Source organism: Lycium barbarum, chromosome 4 (assembly GCF_019175385.1).
Source record: "Lycium barbarum isolate Lr01 chromosome 4, ASM1917538v2, whole genome shotgun sequence".
Taxonomy (NCBI): Eukaryota; Viridiplantae; Streptophyta; class Magnoliopsida; order Solanales; family Solanaceae; genus Lycium; species Lycium barbarum.
In genome coordinates this window covers 107,402,345-107,421,596 of record NC_083340.1, presented here as the reverse complement: position 1 = coordinate 107,421,596, position 19,252 = coordinate 107,402,345, and positions in this window count along the sequence as shown.

Sequence of the window (19,252 nt, the reverse complement as noted above, 5' to 3'; positions counted from 1 at the left end):
AGGTTAGAAATCATGGAGAATGATACTAATATTCAATCAGGTCCATTTTAACCCTAAAAATTAGGGAAACGGGCCCACAAAGGGGAAACGGGATATTCGCGGGTAAAATACCAAATTAAGTCCTAGATGATCACAACCCAACCATTAATTGTTGAGCTAGCTCAAGAATTGGTGTAAATCTGATTTCAAGTGAAAACCCCCAAATTGGATACGAACCCTAATTCTCCAAATCCGAAATTCAACGTTAAAAGTGAAAGATATATGATTACTAAGCTTAGATTCATCAAATTTTATCATCAACATCATCAATTTATCATATAGGACTCTAAGGGAAAACCTCCCGAAACCCTTCTTCAAATTCTAACTCCAAGGAATTGTAAAAGGGAAGGGGGAATTCAAATATGATTGTAATTAAGGAAGAGTAAAGGATTGGACAAAGTTTTACCTCTAAGAAATCCTCAATTTGTCTCCAAGCATAGCTTTCCCAAGCTCCAATATCGAGATATGATATAATGAGGGTCTAAGACTTATTTAAGTCACATTAAATGAAATATCACTGCCTGTGACCGCCACGGCGGAAGGAGTACCACTACAGCGGTGCCGCTACGACGGCTGGGACACCGCTGCAGCGGTGCAGCCTATTTCACTCATGACCGCCCCAGCTGCCATCACACCGCGGCGGTGCCGCTGGGGCGGCTTTGTTACCGCCATTGCGTCCACCAGACACCAGATTTCTATAAATTTTCTAAGTCCTCAATCGAAATTCCCGGTTATTCCCAAGGTCATCTGCTCATAACCCGACCACCTAAACCCATAAAAAAATACGCTACGAACGCACTCGTGGTCTCAAAATTTCCAACGAAGGTCTCGTTGACCGAGTCAACCACCAGTGCCTACTTCTCATTTCCCATCCAAAGTCCCGAGATGCACCAAAATGCATTGGGAACTGAACCAATCATACATACAGGTTCTAAACAATCATCTAGACCTCTCGGAGTTGATGAAACTTTGAAAAAGGTCCGTTTGCCCAAAAGTCAACCTCGGGTCAAAAGTGGGTCAATCAATGCTCGAAAGTGGCGAAAGTGCCAAAAAAGCTATAATGACCAAATGGGTCGTTGCATCAGATACCAATTGAACCGTTGCTCGTCCTCGATCAAGTAAAGAAGGAAAGTAGGGAAATACGCGTCCCCTCATCCTCAAAATGCCCTCAGAATCGATCACGGCCTCCTTGGCCTCCCCTTTTGACACCGTATCTCGGATCTTGCTCAACAGAGAATCCTCAAACTGATGAGCCTTGATCTGATCCGATAACGATGATCTCTCCTCTATATAAGCCAAAATCCTGCCCGGGGTTGAGATGTTGAGACGGATGAAACTGTTAGCCAGAGTCTGAACCTCCATGGCCAACGGACGCTCAGAAACAACCAATCGAGCTAAACTCCCCATACTCACTACCTTGCGACTCAAGGCATCATCCAACATATTGCCTTACTAGGGTAATACATAATAGAGATGTCATAATCCTTCAGGAGCTCAATCCATTGGCGCTGCCTAGAATTAAGATCTCTCTGAGTAAACACATGCGGAAGGTTACGGCGATCGGTAAAAACCTCACAATGGACACCATACAAGTAATGCCTCCAAAGCTTCAAAGCGAAGACTACAGCCAACAACTCCAAATCATGGTTACGGTAATTCCTCTCGTGAACTTTCAACTGAAGGGAAGCATAAGCTAGCACTCTACCCTCCTGCATCAACACCGCACCTAAACCCATACGGGAAGCATCACAATAGACCGCGAAGTTCTTGCCCTCCACAGGTAAGGCTAGGATCTGGGCTGTGGTCAAAAGAAGCTTGATCTTTTCAAAGCTCTCCTCAAAGTCATTCGTCCACTGGAAGGGAACATCCTTTTGAGTCAATCTGGTCAAGGACGAAGCAATGACAGCAAAACCCTTCATAAAACGATGGTAATAACTGGCCCAAACCACAAAACTACGAATCTCGGTAACTGTAGCGGGCCTCGCCCAACCCCTCACAGCCTCAATCTTTTGTGGATCAACCATAATCCCCTTCTTGGACACCACATGGCCCAAGAAAACTACAGATTCTAACTAGAACTCACACTTAGAAAATTTAGCAAACAAACTATGTTTCTTCAACAACCCAAGGACGGTACGAAGATGGCTCTCATGCTGCACTCTACTCTTGGAATACACCAAGATGTCATCAATAAACACAATCACAAAAGAATCAAGGAACGACCTAAAGATGCCATTCATCAAGGTCATAAATGCAGCTGAGGCATTAGTAAGCCCGAAAGACATCACTAGAAACTCATAGTGGCCATATCTCGTCAAAAATGTTGTCTTTGGAATATCTTCTGCCCTAATATTCAACTGGTGATAGCCGGAATGCAAATCAATCTTAGAAAACGCCGAAGCACCCTGAAGCTGGTCAAATAGATCATCAATACGAGGCATAGGGCAATTGTTCCGGATAGTGACCTTGTTCAACAGGCGATAATCAATGCACATCCTCATGGTCCTATCTTTCTTCTTCACAAATAACACTGGAGCACCTCAAGGGAAGACGCTCGATCTAATGAACCCCTTGATCAATAAATCTTGCAATTGTTCCTTAAGCTCTCTCAACTGGGCAGGTGCCATCCGATATGGTGGGATGAAAATAGGGCGAGTGCCCAGGTCCACATCAATACGAAAATTGATATCGCGATCGGGTGGCATACCCAGCAAGTCTGACGGAAACACCTCCGTGAACTCGCTCACAATAGGAATAGACTCAAGGGGTGGAGATGCAACAGTCGTATCACGAACATGTGCCAAATACGCTAAACACCCCTTACTTACTAACTTCTTCGCCCGAAGGAAGGAAACGATCTTCTTCGGAGGGGGACTAGGAGTACCTCTCCACTCAAGCCTAGGCATGCCTGGCATGGCTAAAGTGATTGTCTTGGCGTAACAGTCTAAGATCGCATGATAAGGATAAATTCAGGACATACCCAATATACTATCAAAGTCCACCATACCCAGAATCATCAAATCTACCCAGGTGTCATACCCCATAAAAGTAACTAAACAAGACAGGTAGACTCGATCAACAACCACAGAATCTCCGACCAAAGTAGACACATGAACATGTATATTTATGCTACCACAGGGTAAATCCCAACCAACAGCATGAAATGCAAATACATACGAAATAAGTGGATCTAGGATCAAATAACACGGAACAGACTGACCTCAAACAGAATTAATACGTGCCATCACCCCATCAAGGATCTCCACCCGGAGGCCTGGCTGCTCTCGTACTCGCGGCCTCAACTCTCACTGCACAGTCAACAATGGCCTGGAATGAAGTGTCCGCTGCCTCAAGCTGAACTCAAGGCAGCTGAAGAGGACCATCCAACCAGCTAATGAACCACTGAATCCTACCGGCCTCCGTCGGAATCAAAGGGTAAGAGTAACGAGCCAAGTAGGAGAAGGATAGCGCGTAGGTAGCGACTAGCATACCCTCCTAACGTAGAGCGAGGAACTGACCCTGGCGCTCATCCCTCTGAGAACGTGGCACGTATCTCTCCAGAAACACCCCATAGAACTGCTCCCAAGTAAGTAGGTGCACACACGCTCTCCTGCTAGCAAGGTAGTCTCTCCACCATGACCTCGCGCCACCACTGAATCTAAAGGTAACATACCTAACTCCGAGGGTATCCGTGATCCCTCCTACATGGAGTAGCTCATGCGTGATCACGATGAACTTATAGGCATCCTCGTCTGGTGCGCCCGCGAAAATCGGTGCGGTCAATCTCATGTACATCCTCCATACTGGCGTGTCACGAATTCTCACCATCTGTGAGGGATGAGGTAAGAGTCAGATACTAAGTTGGTCTTTCCAGATACCAATTTGAATAAAGTAGCAGGATGGAAAGAAAGAAAGTGAGATATTCTTAATGTCCCATAGCTTCCCGCAGATAAGTACGGAGCTCATCGTACCGATCCACGGGACTATACTAGACACGCTCTTGTATTAAAGACCGGGTAACCTAATGCTCTGATACCAACTTGTCACGACCCGTTTTAGCTTAGGTCATGCGGGCACCTACCTTTTTCACCTCGGTAGGCGAACCCTTAACTCAATGTTCACAATCAATAAAATAATAGCGGAAGAAGTAAAATGACGTAAGTCTCACAATATAATATAATATAGATAAATGTGGAAGTAAATGAATCCACCCCAGTATTTGGTCTGGTCATACAAGAGCATCTAAATCTGAATACTAAGGTTTGAATAATAATACATAAATAGTCTCAAATCATGTCTTGAATGAAAAGTAAGACATAAGCAATAGAAGAGTCTTCGAGGTCAGCAGACGTCATGCTCACCGTGGAAAACTCATGTAGAAGCTGAGGAGTCGATCAGCCACGAGTCAGAGAGGTAGATCCGATCTGGTAAGGGAAAATCTCCCAAAACCCTTCTTCAAATTCCAATTCTAAGGATTGTAACAGGGAAGGGGGAATTCTAAGATGATTGTGATTAAGGAAGAGTAAAGGATTGGACAATGTTTTACCTCCAAGAATATCCTCAATTTGCCTTCAAGAACAGCTTTCCTAAGCTCCAATATCGAGAAATGATATAATGAGGGTCTAAGACTTATTTAAGTCACATTAAATGAAATATCACTGCCCGTGACCGCCACGGCAGAGGGAGTACCGCTACGGCGGCTGGGACACTACTGCAGCGGTGCAGCCTATTTCACTCATGACCACCCCAGCGGCCATCACACCGCCATAGTGATGCCGCTGGGTGGATCTGGTGCTGCAGTTGCGGGCACCAGACACCAGATTTTCATAAATTTTCTAAGTCCTCAATTGAAATTTCGAGTTATTCTCGAGGCCATCTGCTCACAACCCGACCACCTAAACCCATACAAAATACGCTATGAACGCACTTGTAGTCTCAAAATTTCCAACGCAGGTCTCGTTGACCGAGTCAACCACCGGTGCCTACTTCTCATTTCCTATCCAAATTCCTAAGATGCACCAAAATGGATTGGGAACCAAACCAATCATACATACAGGTTCTAAACAATCATCAGGACTTGGATTTGACGAAACTCCAGAAAATGTTCGTTTGCCCAAAAGTCAACCTCGGGTCAAAAGTGAGTCAATCAATGCTCGGAAGTGGTGAAAGTGTCAAAAGCGCTATAATGACCAAACGGGTTGTTACACCGTTTCCTTATGATTATTGTTAAGTGTTGAAATGGAACCTGAATTAGCTATTGAAGTTAAGATCATGAAACATGTTTTGTATACTATTGATCACTAAGTTATTTGAGTAGCAAGTTACTAAAACTGTCAAAAGTAGGGTCTTTAATCTCTTTTGTGAAACTGTGTGTGTTTGAACTCATTTGACTGCTTATTTTGACCTTATACTTGTATGAAGTTTCTTCATAGTTTCAAAACTTAGTCTGAAAAACTGGTTCTTGACCAGAAAAATTATTTGGCATTATATGTAGTGTTTAGTGGATTCTGTGGAGATACAGCTTCTCATTTACTTGGATTCTCTTTATAAAACCATAAAGTATCTCTGTTAGCTTAAAAAGGCATTGCATTTGGTTTTGAAAACTAAAAATTGACTTGAAAAGAAGAGGAGACTCTGTGTGTGCGCATTAGTTAGATCATTTGTGTGTCTACCCGCCTCACCTCTCCCTATTGCCTGCTTCTTTGTGACATTTAGAATTCTGGAAACTTGTTTGAAATATGACTGCAAAGAGGCTAAGTACAAGGTTTAAGACTTGTTTTTCTCTAAAAATGGATTGTGAAAGTTTAAAGAGGAAACTGCAAGTTTTTTTTTTTTTTTTGAAATATGAAAAATGCTTTTTCCGTTTGCTGTCTAATGTGGCTATTTTCAAATTTCGCCTAGTGTGTGATCTTGCCTTGAAATCTCTGTGACACTGCTTTTAAAACTCTCTTTTTGAATTTTGGTTGAATTGATATACTTGACCAATAGGAAGATTGTACAGTTCTATTCCTTTCACCTTTGATGCACATTGTTGTGTTATTAAACATAACTCCTCCATGACTTTTAGACATAGTTTTCCATCAAGAATTGTTGTCTTCTTTTACTTTGATCCCTGTTTGAAATTGTTTGAAATCTGTGTGAGGTATTTGTCACCTAATTAACTCCCAAAACCATGTGTATAGTTGTTAATTGTTTCCACTAGTTTGATGAAAAGTTAAAATAGATTGAGACCTGCAAATCCAATTTTTCTTTTGAATCTGTAAAAAAAACCTTGTGGAACTTGACACTTTTGGTATCCTGCTTGGCATTGACTTGAATTTAGAGACTCTAGTTGCATCTTTTTACATGTTAGCATCCTTTGAATAAACTAACTTGAATTATAGATTTTGTCTGTGACTGGATTTGTGGAATCTGTGTTCATAGCTTTAAAACTGGAAACTTTAAGAATCTTATCAATGCCATGTCATGTGTTGTCTTACTCTTGTCAAAACTGTTCATGTTCCTGGAATTACAATTTGATTTTAAAACTGCTCTTTGCACTAGTGTTTTAAACACTGGTTCATGTATACTTGTCTTGGTTTGAATTGCTTGTTCCTTTCTTGTGCTAGCTGAATTGTCACTTGACATTCTTGCTTGAACTAGCTATTTTGAAACTGTGACCTTGATTGCCTACTTGCCTTGATTGTTAGCCAAATCTTGAGTAGTATGAACCTGGAAAAAGTCTTTGACATTACTGGGAAGCTTGAGAATTTTGTGAGTGGCTTAAATGTGGTATATGAGGGTTGAGTATCGAGGGAGTATATAGTGTATATCAGGCGTATATGGAAGGTATGCCCTTCATTAGGTTTTGCTCTCCATTGTGATAGTATATCATGTGATATACCGCGTATATCACAGCTCTGACACTTAGAAAGATTCGTGGCTAATTTGCAGTTGGGCCTAACTTGGGCTTGCCTATCTCTTTTACTGATTTATTAAGCTGTTAGCTTCCTTTTTGCACAAACTATCCCCTCCCCATTTATTAAGCAATCATGGGCCTAGCCCAAACCGGTTGTAATTTAATTTTTGGCTTTGTAATTTAATTAATGTCCTTAGTCAAATACTAATATAATGTATACCCATTTGTTGTGATTACCATATTCGTTAGTGGGTTCAACGAGACCCATTAACCTTCTTAGATCGAGTTGACCCCAATCATGGATGGACTAAAGCATTGGAGCACAATTTAGAGCGGGAAAATTACCTATGCATTTTCTCTGTTGGGCATGGTCGGCCCAACTCCTTACCTCTTTACTATTTACTTGTTTAAAAATAATTAAATGTGGTTTATTGGAACCCTTTAAAATTATCGCGTATTAGAGTTGCCAAAATTGTTTTTCGTAAGTATAAAAACTGATTTTTTACAAACATTCTCGTGCAAAACAATTTTTTGGGGACTAATATTTATTTATGTAAATGGATATTTCATTAATAAATAAAACCATGATTTTGGACAAAAGAATGGACTTAATCAATTTTATGACAAAACAATTTTGGACCTGTGGACATCTTGGACCGTTTTGGACAAAATGTGGACATGGACCATTAAAAAATTGATTTGGACTAAAATGACTAAAATCTAAAAATATAAAATATGGTTAAAATGGATAATAATAGTATGTCTAAAAAATGATTTTTATAAAACTTAAAGACTAAAAACCTTTTCCTAAAACTCGGGTGGGCTTACGTAGTGTTCTACCTAGGTTAAAGGCCTTCGGGAGTTAACCTAGGTATTCGAGTCTGAAACCCAACACCCAATTTTGGGCAAAACTCTACCACTTTTGTTCTTCGAAATGTGATATATTTTGCATGAATGACTAACTTTTTGTTGCGGAAATATAAACCGAAACAATTTTTTCACTATAAACAATTTATATCTACAAAGGCATACTATTAGAACCCGTAGGTCAACCGTATTTTACGAATCTTTAATACCGGGGTGCCTAATACCTTCCCTGGGGGATCACCAGAACCCTTACCCATACTTTGGTTAGACTAGGATTCTTTTAAAAAATTAACCGTTTTAAATGAATCCTTTTCGAATCGATTTTCCTAATTTCCTAAAATTTAGGTGGCTACTCTAAACAATATTCATTTAGAGTACCATCCACATAGAAGTATATTTTTTCTGGTACGATTGACAACCGTACTTCCCCGGGACACTTTCCTTTTTAAATGAGGCAAGTACAAATTCGAATCGGAAAAAATAGAACCACTACAGCAAGATCACTGCATCGAGACATTGATCGCTATAGCGGTTGACGGGAGGCAGAATCAGCGTTTTATATTGTTTATTCTGAACCCATTCCCCACACAACTCCAAAACAGTTTTCAAGATCTCCTGTGGCGAAATTCTACGGCTAGGGCTAAAATACTCTTGAAAGGTAAGTCTCAACCCTTCATTTTGTTCATTCCATCATATTGTCAGGTTCTATGATTAGTTAAAGGGTATTTAATGGTGAATGAAAAGATAGAACCCTAGAAGTTGCGAACCCTTGAATAAATGAATGGTTTATGTCACACCCCATTTTAACCGGGCTGAATTAGGAGTATGACATTTTGGTGATTCCTATTTATTTCGTTTTAAGGAGTCGCCACCTAATTAATTTAACGGTGAATTAGGACACCTAGAGTTTAACTAAGGCAAAGTTAAAACTGAACCTCAATTAATAGTCTGCTTAACCAGTGTGATTCTAAGTAAGGGCTCTATATTATCCTAAAGGGAAGGGGTTAGGCATCCTTTAAGATCCGTTAACTTACGGTTATCCGACCAAACTTAGGTTAATTAATGAAGGTGAGAATTTGTATAAAAGAGGACTTTGAATGCCATTTTAAATAAAACTTGTAAATATTACTAAGGCTTTAAATAAAATGCGATTTAGCAATAAAACTTATAAAAAGATAATTTGCATAAAAGAGGATTTTAAAATAAAACTTAAAAGGTTACTAAAACCTTATATGAAGGTATAGTAAATGTCATTCAAGATAAAACTTGTAGGAAATATGATAATTTACCTAGAAATATGTAGGAAAGAGTTATTTATAAAATATACTTGAGTTTATACCTGCATATTAATGACGTTTTGAAATGTTTAGGATAAAAATGAAATATGATTCTCTTAACTCGAAATATAGTCATGCTATTTTTGCAAATCAATTATTCCAAATAAAATAATATTAGACGTTATAAATAGTTTTAACATAAAAAGAAGAGAATAAACTTATGGAATTGATTGTTAGTCTTTCTTAAACTAACTACCCGTTGCTAAAACTAAACCTACTAATTCATTGGGATTTATCTAAACTAAGAAAACAAAAACAAACAAAAAGGTTAGTTGCATAATACAAGTGAAATGCACAAAATGAATAGAAGAGTAGATAATTTAAATGGGCTCAGCCCATTTTTTTAAAAAGAACTGCTGCAATTGGGGCTGCTGTTGGATTTTGGCCCAATAATAATTTATATGCTGCTGCGGACGTTGCTGGACATGGAAGATGACCCAAGGAGATTATGTTGGGCTTTTAGCCCAACGCCAAATGCGGAAGAAGACGAGTCCGAAGGACTCGCATGCGATGGTCATGCATAAAAACGAAAGGAAAAGGATTAGAAACAATTCTCAACAAGGAAAGAGAAGTCTATATAACCCTAATTATTAAAAGCTAGATAAAAGAATCAAATGTAAAAAATAACATATAAGGCAAAAATAATTTAGCATATTAATTGCACCCGAATTTGAGTATAGCAGCCCCTCTCTCTTTTTACGCAAGTTTTAGGTGTTCAAATCAGTTTAATATTAAAGCGTAGCAGCGGCATATTTTCAGCGAAGCAACAACAGCCCATCCAATACCATCCTTGACAAGGTAGTGACTTGGTCATAAATGGACAGTATGTATTTTGTTTTTTCAAACATGAAGTGCCTCGAATCAGCAAACATTACAATATCAGTAGTAGCAACAGATAGCCATAGCATGTAGCAACAGGATGACAATATTTCAGGGATGTAGTAGATCATCGACAAATAATGCAGTAACTATTCGCCATGAAGTATCTCATAAATGCAACACATTTAACCCTTTAAGGTGCAGCAATAGTTCATCAGATAGCAGCTCAAATGCAACGTCTATTTGCCACATATCGTAGCAGCACTTCAGCTCAAAATGAAGCACCTGTTTGCCTTGAAATGCCTCAGCAATTCGGCTCAGGGTGCGGCATTTGCTTTCTTCGAAGTGCAGCTACAACTTAGCTTAAGATGCAACAACTATTTAACATTAATTTTACAACAACACAAAGCCAAAACCAGCAATTATTTGCCTTCACTATTATCGCAAAATGCCACATATTTCAGCTCAAAACTGTAGTAACATTTCAGTCAAGACACCTTCAGTGAAACACTCCAAAACGAGGTGTAAATGACCAAGATTTCAGCAGCTGTTTACAGCGAAATTAACAGCCAAGTAGCAGCTCAAAAGTGCAGCCATTTGGATTCAAAGATGGCATCTTTCAGTCTCAAAATGCAGCATTTAACTTAGTCGCATTACTCAACTCAAATTAATTAATATTTAGGCCAACAATCTGCCCTTGAAGGGCAGCGGTAAATGGAAAGAAAGCAGTGGCAAAATGGCCAAAACGTTGCAGCAAAGTCTTGGCCAAAATAAGTCCGTAGAATGGCCAAAGCAGCAACCCAAAAAGAAAGTTCAACCTCAAAAATTATTTCAACAAACAAGCTACACTTAATCCGATCTTGAGCCCTTAAAAGATCATTTTTTTTTGTATGCCACTTCTTTTAGCAACCAAACTCAGATTAATCTAAAGATACTAGTTAACACATAAGCATAAGTACAATACTGTGGCATACATATATGGCCTCAACCCATTTTTTCTTACATAAATTTAAATGACACAAGTTTGGAGGAAACTTGATTAATCACACCAGTTGAGTCAATAGCGCTATCATATTTATCTAAGACTGTTTAGGCTATAAATGGTATCTAAGTCATGATTATTCAAGTGCATTAGCATACTTAGTTTGTTCGATCCAAATCACAACATTATATCAATTAGCATATTTAGACTTATAGACTAACATCAGGAAAGTATAAAAATGCATCACTCATTAATACCATATGCAAGACGTACTTTATCCTGAAATAAATTATTGAAGAATCACGGAAAAATATGAACAGTTCAAACAACATATAGGAACAAAATAATACTTTAGACTGTCATTGATGTACCATATACCGCAAAAGAAATTAAATAAGTGCACAGGCATTGGTGGATCATTTGATTATGAGGTATTTTGTATGCTTAACTTCAAATTGGCATAAAGGAATGGATATAGAATGCTTTGTCAAGAGACTAATGCATATTTTCTTTATATAAAGCAACTCAAGGCACTTTCTATACCAGATTGGGTGAATGCAAGCTTTAGTAATCGTACTAGAGTTTTAAATACTACTTCAGATCCATTTTATATGTAAAGGCTTCATGCAACTGATTGAAACTTTTTCAACCTCTTTGTCAGATCTAAACCCCTCACGAACCCCTTAAAGAAAGAATTTCCTGGCGAGTAGATTTTGAAGCATGCTTCTACTCGAATGACTAAATCATCTAGCATACAAAATGATGAATTATAACACATAAGGCATCCAAAGCTGACAAACTGATTGGACCTACTCATAATCCAACATCAGAGTCAAATAACAACAGTTACGCACATATACAGACTTAGGTTTAAACTGCTAAGCATATGAACAATCCGAGATTTAATCATGCCTGAATCATACGAAAATGCATGATTAAGCAGAACCCAAGAATACTCAAGCAAAATACTAACTAGTATTTAATAGACATCTAGATTAACAGCACTCCGACTGAACTAGTCTATAAACATATCACTGATTAATACAACATATCAAATCCTGCTTAATCAAATGATGACTGCTCATGGAACCAAACCATTCTAAACATTATAGATGTTAAACTTCACGCATAAATCATGTAGAGCCGTAAATTAAACTGACATAGAACAGATAAACCTAAAATGCAAAACGTAAACAAAAGAGGATTACCTTCTTCGGGTGCAGCGAAGTGGGTGCGGGGTTTCCAATCAACCTCGAAGACTACCAAATCCGAGCTTGCGAGGTTCGGATTTACAACAACAACAGAGCAGACGAAAACAATATATATATTTTAGTATTTCGACTTGATATTTTGAATTATCACAAACACTAAAAACTAATATTTGAGGGAATTTTAGGTGGCTCAAGAACTTGTATTTTCAGGAGAGATTTTCGATTCAAAAGCTTCAATTCTTGAGGGAGTTTTCTGAATCCGAAAGTCCTCTGTTCTTGGGGAATTTCACCAATCCCCCCAGGTTCTTGGGGTTTTCCGAACTGTGATTCTTAGGGGGGTTTCTTGCGATTCTAGAACTCAATTCTTTGGGGGGTTTTCTGAATCCTCAAAAAATCCTGTTCTTTTGGGGGTTTCACCGATCAAGCTCAAAAAATCCCCCCTTTGACGATTCAACTAAACCACTATTTATAGTTTTTTGTTTGGTTTTTTGTGCTGAAGAAAGGAAGAGAGGAGCGGGGCAAAGAGAAGTGGGGAGACAGAGGAGCGTGGGGGGGACAAGGTGTAGTGGGGGACAGTGGTGAGTGGAGAGGAGCGTGGTGGAGGCGTGGAAAGGGAGAGAGAGAGCCGAAGGAGGGAGAAGGGAGAGGTGAGCGGGAGAGAAGAGAGAAGGGAAGGGATGGGTGAAGGCGCGGCTGGAGAGGGAAAATGAAGGGGATAGGAACCCTACCCGTTTTCAATTAATTAAGAAAACGGGTCGGGTCCCTTTTTTGGGTTGGACCGGGTTAATGGATAATGGGCTGGTTTAATTTCTTTTGGACCGGTATTAAGTGAATGGGCTGGCCAAAATTAAAAGGATGGGCTGGGGTGAATTAAAATGTGGACTGGTTTTGTGAATTGGTCCGAAAATAATATGAGTTGATTGGGAAAATAAAGGCCTATTTAAATAACTTGTATTAAAATATTATTTAATATAAAATATGCAATCATTAATGCTCAGATAAAAAAAATGGCGTTGTAATAGCCGTGCAATAATATTTCGAAAATCCACAGTAAAATAAATACTATTATTTAATTATGCAAAGATAAATGCGATGCGTGTGCGTAAGCTGGTAAAATGTCGAAATGATAGAAAATTGTGAATTATAATAATAGTAATAAATAATAATAATAATAATAATAATAATAATAATAATAATAATAATAATAATAATAATAATAATAATAATAATAATAATAAGTGATAAATGATAAAATGATGATGAGGATAGCTAGTAACTGTAATAGAATAATGCAATGCCGGTATTGATAAAAGGCTAATAATTATAGTAAAACATAATGTATATTTTTTTTATTTTCCAAAAATATTAGAAGCATAAATAGGTATTTCGGAGGAGAGGCGGGACAAAATTGGTTGTCAACAACTTGTCCCTCTTTGCCCGATAATGATGAAAAGAGTTGGCAGGCAAAGACGTTGACTGAGTAGCCTATTTTGTCCCGGCTAGAGGAAACTTGAGAGGATTATGACCGAACTCCGGTCTCTGAGTTGCCTACATATCTCGGGCTGCACGAGAATCTGGTCGAGTGTAGTTCTGGAACAATTACGACACCTGAATCTTGCAAAATATTGTCCCAGTGTTGAATTATGATAACACTGGGTATTATGATAGAAACTTGAGAATTCAATTGCTGGAATGCAAAAGAATACTTGTGATTAGAGACGAGTGTTCGAGGTAGATCCTTGACCCATGTCGGGAAGTCTGGTTATCCTTCCCGACAAATTGCCCCAGTTCGCTGCCGAAGAAATAGTTCCACGAGTTGATGTGTGATGCCAACTTCGATATTGTCAAAAGCCACCAGCTAAAAACAATTGTTAGCAACAAAGAAATATATGTGTAAATAAGACAGGGTTGGAGAAGTTTACACTTGTAACCCCTGTTTCGAAAGTTGAATCCACAACATACCCGCATTCGGAGGTGGGTGCCTGAACTGAAATATAAAATACCCGCATTCGAAGGTGGGTGCCTGAACTGAAATGTAAGATACCCGCATTCGGAGGTGGGTGCCTGAACTGAAATATAAAATACCCGCATTCGGAGGTGGGCGCCTGAACTAAATATAAAATACCCGCATTCGGAGGTGGGCGGCTGAACTGAAATATAAAATACCCGCATTCGGAGGTGGGCGCCTGAACTAAAATATAAAATACCCGCATTCGGAGGTGGGCGCCTGAACTGGAATATAAAATACCCGCATTCGGAGGTGGGCGCCTGAACTGAAATATAAGATACCCGCATTCGGAGGTGGGCGCCTGAACTGAAATATAAGATACCCGCATTCGAAGGTGGGTGCCTGAACTGAAATATAAAATACCCGCATTCGGAGGTGGGTGCCTGAACTGAAATGTAAGATACCCGCATTCGGAGGTGGGCGCCTGAACTGAAATGTAAGATACCCGCATTCGGAGGTAGGCGCCTGAACTGAAATATAAGATACCCGCATTCGGAGGTGGGGGCCTGAACTGAAATATAAGATACTCGCATTCGGAGGTGGGGGCCTGAACTGAAATATAAGATACCCGCATTCGGAGGTGGGCGCCTGAACTGAAATATAAGATACCCGCATTCGGAGGTGGGCGCCTGAACTGAAATATAAAATACCCGCATTCGGAAGTGGGCGCCTGAACTGAAATATAAGATACCCGCATTCGGAGGTGGGCGCCTGAAATGAAATATAAGATACCCGCATTCGGAGGTGGGCGCCTGAACTGAAATATAAGATACCCGCATTCGGAGGTGGGCGCCTGAACTGAAATATAACATACCCGCATTCGAAGGTGGGCGCCTGAACTGAAATATAAAATACCCGCATTCGGAGGTGGGTGCCTGAACTGAAATGTAAATCCACGTCCACTTCCACGATACAAAAAAATATAAATCCACATCCACTTCCACGTCCGTATTATACGGTACAAAAATAAATCCACATCCACTTCCACATCCGTGTCCCGTTTGTGACGGAAGTTAAATCAATAACAGGTGACCAAGGTCAGTATCCACTTTGGAGAAGATTAAATCCACGAATATGTGTACTCGATCCATCGAGAAATGCCACGAGCTAAAACAACTGTTAGCGATAAGAATATGTAAATAGCTGAGTTTGAAAGAATTAAGCTCACATCCCTTGGTTGAGAAAATAAATTCGTTTCCACTGTTGCGATAAGATTTCATGATGATTGGAACGACGTCCACCGTTCATGATAAATTCGCTACCTTTGCATCCACCTTGAAGAATATTCGCTTTTTGTTTTTTTTTTTTTTTTTAAGAAAGCCAACTTTGATCATGTCCATAATTAAAATTTTGAGATGAGTCAAACATGCACCACATTCATGTTAATTGAACCTGTCTCATCAAAGAAAAATTGTGAGTTTAAAAGAAAATCGATTGACTTGCGCATGTCGGGGAACTTGGCCCTTGAATTGATTTTTTTTTTCGGTCGCGTCCACGTTCTTCGATGTCTCACCACATATTTTCTTTGCCGGGGAGTTTCAGTTATAAAAAGTGTATTTTGAAAATAAAAGCAATGAGATTTGGATGACTTCGAAAGGAAATACTTAGTGGTTCTAATAGGTAAAATGATTAGGAAGACTCGATTTTTGAATTTATCCGCATTTTTAGAAATGTATGGATGGACTTTTATTTAAAATTGTTAAACATTTAAGACCACTTTTATGATACTTCTAAAAATTTGTCCCGGTTTCCAGTCCTGAAGACACTTGGTTCTAAACGATTGAAAAGTGAGAACTCATAATTAAAGTTTTTGAAATTGATTTGACCGATTTCAAAATTTTGTCCCAGTTTCAAAATACTAAGACACATGAATTTAAACAGTGTGAAGACCAAAATCTTGTATAAAAATCCTTGTGTATCTTATAGGAACCAAAACGGTTGGACAAATCGAAGATAATGAAAAATTTAAAAACTAGAAGGGCCGAACCCGCCTCGAGTTGCCTACGTATCCCCAAAGGAATCAGGCCAGACGTAGTTCGTGATCAAAATAAGAACTTTTGAGTTTTTGTTTTTAATAAAAGGGAGGGTCAAACCCGATATGGGTTGCCTACGTATCCAAAAGGAAATCAGGCCACACGTAGTTCCACCCACAAAACAAAGACACTGAAATGTTTTGAAAAGAGTGGCCGAACCCGATGTGGGTTGCCTAAATTGAAAATTAAAAATACCCGCATTATGAGGTGGGGTTACTGGTGATTGGTAAACTAAGAGATGGCTCAGATGAAGTGGTTGTATTGATCAAAATTTGTTCCATTTTAGAACGAGTCTTTTTGGTTAACCAGATGATTAGTGATGAGTCAGAGTCTGATTTCTTGGCTCTAGACCGTGTGAAATATGGATGCTCCACCAGTTCCCCTTTAGCACAAGTCAACCTTCTTGTTTTAAAAATAAGTTTGAAAGAAAAAAGATAAAATAAGAAAGAAAAAGAAAAACGAGTCAGTATACGGTAAGGGCATGTTATTGCACATAAACACATTATTGCACATAATACATCGCGTTCTATAATGCAAGGGACCTCTTTATGCCAGAGGTAGGCCTAACAACATTTGAAGGACAAACATGTTTTTTATGTATCATTCCATAACTCTTCCTAAAACTAATTTACAAGAATAATAAAAATTATTACATGCCAGTTAATAATACAATTCAAAGTTAATCTAAGATATCTAATACTTCAACTCCACTAATTTCCTTTGGTTGTCTTCAACATCCGGCATTAATTTTGGATGCTCCACGACAACCTGCAACAAAATGTCAGTTTTTTCCGAAATATTTATCTATAGAGTCCTTGGTCCACATGTTCCACATATTTGTCCTTCAAATAATGCACATAGATAGTGAATAGTGTCACTTAGAGTCATAGACTCATTTGGACATTTGGTAAGGTTGACTAATGAACTTAATACACCAAGGGTATCAAGCCTCCTAGGTTTAAAATGATGCATGTCCTTACAAGGTTTTGGTTTTCGCTCTACCTAGGTAAACTAAGAGTGGTTTTCCTATGACACAAGGCTCCCCCAAGCGGACAACTTGGGAATGGAAAGTCCGTGGCCGTCGACTGCACCGCCGATCGACTAAATCCACAAGATCGATCCAAATAAAAGGGTGATTTAGTAGTGCACGGGCGCAAACTGCGAAGCCGCTTTAAGTGTGTGAATATGTGTGAGTTTTTCAGCAGGGGAGGAAATATGAACGGAATGCCAATATAAGGAAAGCAATAACATACATATTACATAGAAAATTTACATAAGGAAAAAAAGAAAACATTCAAAAGCATATAAGGGAAAAGCAATAATAAAGGCAAAAAAGAAAACAAACAAAATATTCAACAAATTAACTATTAACCTAAGTCTGTTATGGTTAGAGCCTAAAGTCCCCAACGGAGTCGCCAAGCTGTCACACCCCGTTTTAACCGGGTTGAATTAGGAGTATGACATTTTGGTGATTCCTATTTATTTCGTTTTAAGGAGTCGTCACCTAATTAATTTAACGGTGAATTAGGACACCTAGAGTTTAACTAAGGCAAAGTTAAAACTGAACCTCAATTAATAGTCTGCTTAACCAGTGTGATTCTAAGTAAGGGCTCTATATTATCCTAAAGGGAAGGGGTTAGGCATCCTTTAAGATCCGTTAACTTACGGTTATCCGACCAAACTTAGGTTAATTAATGAAGGTGAGAATTTGTATAAAAGAGGACTTTGAATGCCATTTTAAATAAAACTTGTAAATATTACTAAGGCTTTAAATAAAATGCGATTTAGCAATAAAACTTATAAAAAGATAATTTGCATAAAAGAGGATTTTAAAATAAAACTTAAAAGGTTACTAAAACCTTATATGAAGGTATAGTAAATGCCATTCAAGATAAAACTTGTAGGAAATATGATAATTTACCTAGAAATATGTAGGAAAGAGTTATTTATAAAATATACTTGAGTTTATACCTGCATATTAATGACGTTTTGAAATGTTTAGGATAAAAATGAAATATGATTCTCTTAACTCGAAATATAGTCATGCTATTTTTGCAAATCAATTATTCCAAATAAAATAATATTAGACGTTATAAATAGTTTTAACATAAAAAGAAGAGAATAAACTTATGGAATTGATTGTTAGTCTTTCTTAAACTAACTACCCGTTGCTAAAACTAAACCTACTAATTCATTGGGATTTATCTAAACTAAGAAAACAAAAACAAACAAAAAGGTTAGTTGCATAATACAAGTGAAATGCACAAAATGAATAGAAGAGTAGATAATTTAAATGGGCTCAGCCCATTTTTTTAAAAAAGAACTGCTGCAATTGGGGCTGCTGTTGGATTTTGGCCCAATAATAATTTATATGCTGCTGCGGACGTTGCTGGACATGGAAGATGACCCAAGGAGATTATGTTGGGCTTTTAGCCCAACGCCAAATGCGGAAGAAGACGAGTCCGAAGGACTCGCATGCGATGGTCATGCATAAAAACGAAAGGAAAAGGATTAGAAACAATTCTCAACAAGGAAAGAGAAGTCTATATAACCCTAATTATTAAAAGCTAGATAAAAGAATCAAATGTAAAAAATAACATATAAGGCAAAAATAATTTAGCATATTAATTGCACCCGAATTTGAGTATAGCAGCCCCTCTCTCTTTTTACGCAAGTTTTAGGTGTTCAAATCAGTTTAATATTAAAGCGTAGCAGCGACATATTTTCAGCGAAGCAACAACAACCCATCCAATACCATCCTTGACAAGGTAGTGACTTGGTCATAAATGGACAGTATGTATTTTGTTTTTTCAAACATGAAGTGCCTCGAATCAGTAAACATTACAATATCAGTAGTAGCAACAGATAGCCATAGCATGTAGCAACAGGATGACAATATTTCAGGGATGTAGTAGATCATCGACAAATAATGCAGTAACTATTCGCCATGAAGTATCTCATAAATGCAACACATTTAACCCTTTAAGGTGCAGCAATAGTTCATCAGATTGCAGCTCAAATGCAACGTCTATTTGCCACATATCGTAGCAGCACTTCA